Genomic DNA, 6,262 nt, shown 5'->3' with positions numbered 1-6,262 from the left:
TGATCCCTGGTCTGGGAAGATCCCAACTGCCCAGGAGCAACTAGGCCCTCGAGCCGCAACTGCTGAGCTCATTATGATCTAGAGCCTGGCAGCTGCAACTATTGAACCCACGTGCCACACTAATGAAGCCTGCATGCCCTAGAGCCCGTGTTCTGCTACAAGAGAGGTCACTGCAGTGAAAAGCCTGTGCACCACAATTGACAACTGGAGGGCAGCCTCCGTTCGTGGCAATCAGAGAAAAGCCACCGTAAAACAACCGAGACCCAGCATAGCCAAGAATAAATAAATAAAATTATATATTTTTAAAAAACAACAAAGTTAAAAAAATTAAAAGGCAAGCCACAGACTGGGACAAAATATTTGCAAAACATCTATCTGACAAAGAATTTGTATGCACAATAAATAAAGAGCTCTTACAACTCCATATAACAAGGCAAATAAAAAGTGAGCAAAAGATTGTAATAGTTATATCATCAGAGAAGATATATGGATGGTCAATTAGAATATGAAACATGCTCCACTGTCTTTAGTCATTAGGAAAATACAAAATAAGCCCCGCAAGTAGACACCGATACACACTTTACTAGAATAGCTAAAGTGAAAAAAGACTGAGTTTCCCAGGTGTTGATGAAGACGGTAAGCCACCAGAATTCTCATACACTGCTGGTGAGAATGTAAAATGGTTTAACCTCTGTGGAAAATGGTTTGGCAGCTTCTTAAAAAAGTTCAACACGCTTACCATATGACCCAGCCAGTCTGCTCCTAGGAATTTACCCAAGAGAAATCAAAGCTGTATGAGAACATCCATAGTAGTTTTATCTGTAATAGCCCCAAAGTGGAAACATTTCCAATCAACTGGTGAATGGATAAATCATAGTTTATCTTCGTGATGGAATACTACTTAGCTGTAAAAAGGAAAGAAATATTGATACATGCATGATATGGATAAATCTCAAAGAAACTATGCTGAACAAAACAGTTCATACAAAAAAGACTATATGATTCCATTTATATAGAATTTTAGAAAATGCAAACATAATCTTTATTGCCCAAAAGAAAAATGATGTATCCTGGGAACACAGAGTTAGGACAGGGAGGGATTGCTTACAAAAGAGTAGAAGGAAACTTTGGGAGATGTAGGATGTGTGTATTATCTTTTTTTTTTTTTTTTTGGCTATGCCACCCAGCTCTTGGGATCTTAGTTCCTTGATCAGGGATTGAACTCAGGCCCTTGGCAGTGAGAGGGCAGATTTGTAACCATTGGACGGCCAGGGAATTCCCTATGTGTATGATCTTAATTGTGGTAACATTTTCATCATGCATGCATGTGTTAAGACTCATCAAACTGTGTACCTTAAATGTGTAAATTTCATCATACTTCAATTATATCAATAGAGATGCTTTTAAAAATCCAATAAAATAATAACAGTAATGTGTGCTTTTTGGCAGCTTACGAAACACTTTGTGATCTTCACAGCATCTGAAGAAGGGAGGAAGCAGAGTATCTGCCTGGTTTCCCAGATGAAACACAGGACCTGGGAAAGGTGACAGGGTTTGCCCTAAGCTACAACACCAGAATATAGGTAAGTTGAGCTGGGCCCCATGCTTTGGATTGGATTGGTAGAGTAAAAGTCACTGGAATTGGATCCCAATCTGTCCCAGCCATTTACTAGCTGATCTCCTTAGGTTACTTCTTTATTTCTTATTTTATTGTGAATTAGAATATAGATACCGCGGAGTCACAGAGTCAGACACGACTGAGCAACTGAACAATAGCAACACCAGAAACATTAATAAAACACATAAGTGCAATTTAATAAATAATTATAAAATGAACGCCTATATAAACATCACCCAGGTAGGTCGAAAAACATATTGTCAACCAAGGGCTCCCTGTGAGACCCCTCCCCAACCAAAGCTGCACCCCTGCACGGCCACCCCCTGCACAGGTAACCACCATCTTTCCAGTTACTACCATGGCTGGAGCCCCATGGTCTCTTTCTTGGATTAATCAAGATCCTTGTAAACAAGGTCTCCACATTCTATCCTTGCCCTCTTTCTTCTCAACGCTGGTGTCAGAATATTCCTTCTAAAATAGCTCTGATGAGACTTCTTTGGTGGTCCAGTGGTTCAGAATCCACCTACCAATACAGGGGATGCGGGTTTGATCCTTGGTCTGGAAACTAAGATCCCACATGCCTTGGAGCAACTAAGCCTGTGCACTGCAAGAGAAGCCCGTGCACCCCAATGAAGACTCAGCACAGCACCCCCCAAAAACCCAAGAGTTATAAAATATGTCAGATCATGTCACTCTGTGTAAAACCCTACAGTGGTCCCCTATTTCATTCAGAGTAAAAGCTACTCTCCCCATCATGCCCTGAGCTCCAGCCACCTGGCCTCCTCACTGTTCCTTGCATGGGAAGACCCCTGCTAGACTCCTTCCTCAGGACCTTCATGCTGCCTGTTCTCTCAGCCCCAGTCAACCTGGATTGGCCTGGAAGGCTCCCTCCCACTACTTAACTGACTCTTTCTCCTCCTTTGTGTATTTGTTCAAATCTCTCCTTTGCAATGAGGCAAAGCTTAACCACCCTATTTAATACTGTAACCTACTTGCCCTCAACCTCTGATGAGGAAATTCTTTATTCATTTACTTATTTTTTAATTAATATTTGTATGGAAGTATGGTTGGTTTAAAACATCATGCTGGTTTCAGGTATACAGCACAGAAATTTCATTATACACACACACACACACACACACACACTCTTCTTCAGATTCTCTTCCCTTATAGGTTATTACAAAATACTGGGTAGAGTTCCCTGTGCTAAACAGTAGGTCCTTGTTGGTTATCTATTTTATATACAGTAGTGTGTATATGTTAATCTCAGTCTCCTAATTTATCCTTCCCTGATTTGGGAATTCTTTATCCTCTGTTTTTTGTTTGTTTGTTTTCTTTTTCCCATAGCCCCACTTTTCAAGATACTATTATAACTTCTCTGTTTATTTTATGGATTGTTTATTGCTGCTTCCCCTGATAAAATGTGAGCGCCACAGGGTGAGCATTTTTGTTTGTTCCATTCGCTGTTGCTCCAGTGCTCAGAACAGTACCTGGCATTTTGCAGTTCAGTAAGTACTCACTGAATGGAAGAAGGACTATCCTTCTTCTTCTTTTTTTTTAAGCAGTAATCATTTCCATGCCTTTTTTTTTTTTGCAGTTTTTCCAACTATGTATCCCTTCCAAATAATACAATTTAGTTTTTCTTATTTTAACTCTATGTGATTATTCAAAATGTCTACCCAGAGTAATAAGTCTCTAGCAAAGGCAACAAAAAAAGAGACCTTTAGTAAATACTCAACTCATAGCAATAAATTCAAACTTAAAGACATTGTCAGAAATGACTTTCCAAAGGAGTGGTAGAACTGGTTAAAAGCAAAAGCTGGTCCTTATATTGTGTGCTATGTGTGTGCTCAGTCACTCAGTCGTGTCCAACTCATTCCATGGACTGTACCTCGTCAGGCTCCTCTGGCCATGGGATTTCCCAGGCAAAAACACTGGAGTCCACTTCCTTCTCCAGGGTTCCATGTGATTTGAATCTTACTATAACTGTGGTTTTTTTTTTTGCTGTTCCACTTTCTTTTGCTTAATATTCTGTTATGCGATTCATTCGTGTTGCTGTGTGTAGCTGTGTGTAGTTCATTCATTCCTCCTGCTGTCAAGTTTCCTGTAGTATGAATACACTACCATCCAGCCAGCCAGGTGTTGAAGGACATCTGGGCTCTGTCTCGTTTTTGGACAATATTGTATATGTGTCCTGGCACATATGTTTACGAGATACATTCACAGGAGTGGAGCTGCAGGGTCTTCGTGTATATGACTCTTCAACTTAATAAGATAATGTTAAATGGTTTCCAAACTAGTTGCATCAATCTGCCCTCCCATCTGCAATAAGGACACCTGTCTGCAATATGGTCACCTCTTTGGACCTCAATTCTCCCTGTACTTCCTTTGTAACATTAGCGAACTGGACTAGGGTTCTTCTGAGGTCTCTTTTGGTTCTGTCATCAAGGAGCCTTGAATACATAGCACTTGGGGGCTGTGCATCCTTGAGGCAACACCTAAGTTGAGAGGGAAAGCGATGAACACAACCCATGCTTTAGATGAGGCCTCCCAACATCCCAGGATGTCTCTTAAGATTGGTGTTGGGATTTCCCTGGTAGTCCAGTGGCTAAGACTCTGCACTCCCCATGCAGGGAGCTTGGGTTCAATCCCTGGTCAGGGAACTAGATCCCAAATGCCACAATGAAGATCGAAGATCCAGTGTGCCACAACTAAGACCCAGCACAGCCAAATAAACAAATTAAAAAAAAAAAAAAAAGATTGGTGTCAGGGTAGAGACTGTGGCCCTGATGGAACTTGACATCTCTTATCTGTACATCATGACCTCTGCTTCTACCTACCCTTTACATCCCCAAAACAGAACATGACAAAGAGAGACAAGAGGGAAAAATGATGAATCCGCTCAGAGATAAGGCAAAACACGGTAAGTAAAGGCTGAAGGTGAGCGATCTGTTAGGGAGAAGTTGCACAGGTTCTGTCTTGGAAAAGGAAGTGGTCAACTGCCTTCTTAGGGGAAAGTTTCCTGAAAGAAGAGGGAATGTCACAGAAAAACACTTGGTAGGGAGGAAGTGGCAGCAGTTTTTTAGACAGGGTGACGGCTTCCCTGGTGGCTCAGACTGTAAAGAATCTGCCTGCAATGTGGGAGACCTGGGTTTGATCCCTGGGTTGGGAAGATCCCCTGGAGGAGGGCATGGCAACCCACTCCAGTATTCTTGCCTGGAGAATCCCATGAACAGAGGAGCCTGGTGGGCTACAGTCCATGGGGTCAAAAAGAGTAGGATACAACTGAGCGACTAAGCACACAGAGGGTGGTAAATTTGAGGATGACTAGAAAGAGGCCAGCCACGAATCAGTTGGTCTGGCTGGGAAATATTTCCTGAGCACAGATGCTGGCTCTGGTGGACCCTCCCTGGGGCACTTCCCCAGAGCACATTCGCCCTTGGTTCCAACTGTTGTGGGGAAAAAAATGAGTGTTGCAGGAGTGAGAACTCCGCCTGGTTCTCCAGAGGGAGGAGAATGACGGGTCTCTGTGGTCAGAGACCCATGGCTGTCGCGTGATAGAAGTGGGTTTAGAACCCCAGACTCTCATAGACCCTCCTCCTGGCTGCATCTTCTCTTTCCTCCCCCCTACTGTTCCCCTATGATTCCTTCCCTTCATTCACATAGTCAATCCAGCTGATATTCGGTCATGCATACAGTGAGTGCCTAATATGTGCCTAGCTCCCTGTGAGGCACAGGGGATGGCATAATGAACAGGCACACAGCTGAGTCTTGAGGTACATCAGCCAATGGGGAGATGCACTGGATAGGATTATCTTTCCCTCCTCTTCACCTGAAGCGGTGGTAGGGAACTGGGTTTCCCATAGTAGGTGCTCAATAAATATTAGCTAAAATGGATTAAAATCCAGGGAGGAGTCGTTAGGCAGTCTAAAGCTTCTCTCTTTTTGTTTTTATTTTTGGCTGTCCTGGGTCTTCGCTGTGGCATGGGGGCTTTTCTAGTTGGGGTGCCAGGGCTTCTCTTGTTATGGGTTCCAGAGAGTGCAGGCTTAGTAGTTGCCAAGCGCGGGCCTCTCTAGTTCGGGCTTAGCTGCCTTGTGGCATGTGGAATTTTAGTTTACCAGGATCTAAACCGAGTCCCCTGTATTGGAAGGCAGATTCTCAACCACTGAACCACCAAGGAAGTCCCCAGACTAAAGCTTCTGAAACTGAGAGAGAATGCCCAAAGCCTAGGCACAAAGATGGTGAGGCAGGCGGTAAATGCCTCCTCCCCCTGCCCCCAGCATAAAACAATTGGAGATTCATTCCTTGTGGACCAAAACTTTAATACAAGAATAGCAGGACAATTAAGGGAGGAGGCTGAGCCCTGCCCAGACCACGTATTTCTTATTCCCGAAGTCAGGAGACCTCCCTGACCACAGGTGCTCAGAAAGGATCCTTGGGAATCAAAGGAGGAGTGATGTCAAGGGATGCTCTACCCATAAGTCTTTGTGGTAGAATCCGTCTTGGCTAAGAGATGTGTGCACACATGGAAGGACACTGAGATGTACCAAATACGGACTGTGAACCAGGTAAATCAAAATGATTGGCCAAAAAAAAAAAAAAGATTGGCCAAGGGAAAACTGGAAGAATTGCCCCATTTAAGTG

The sequence above is a fragment of the Ovis canadensis genome, chromosome 11, assembly GCF_042477335.2.
Source record: "Ovis canadensis isolate MfBH-ARS-UI-01 breed Bighorn chromosome 11, ARS-UI_OviCan_v2, whole genome shotgun sequence".
NCBI classification, from domain to species: Eukaryota; Metazoa; Chordata; class Mammalia; order Artiodactyla; family Bovidae; genus Ovis; species Ovis canadensis.
The sequence above is the reverse complement of the archived record's forward strand: the minus strand, read 5'-3'. Positions refer to the sequence as shown.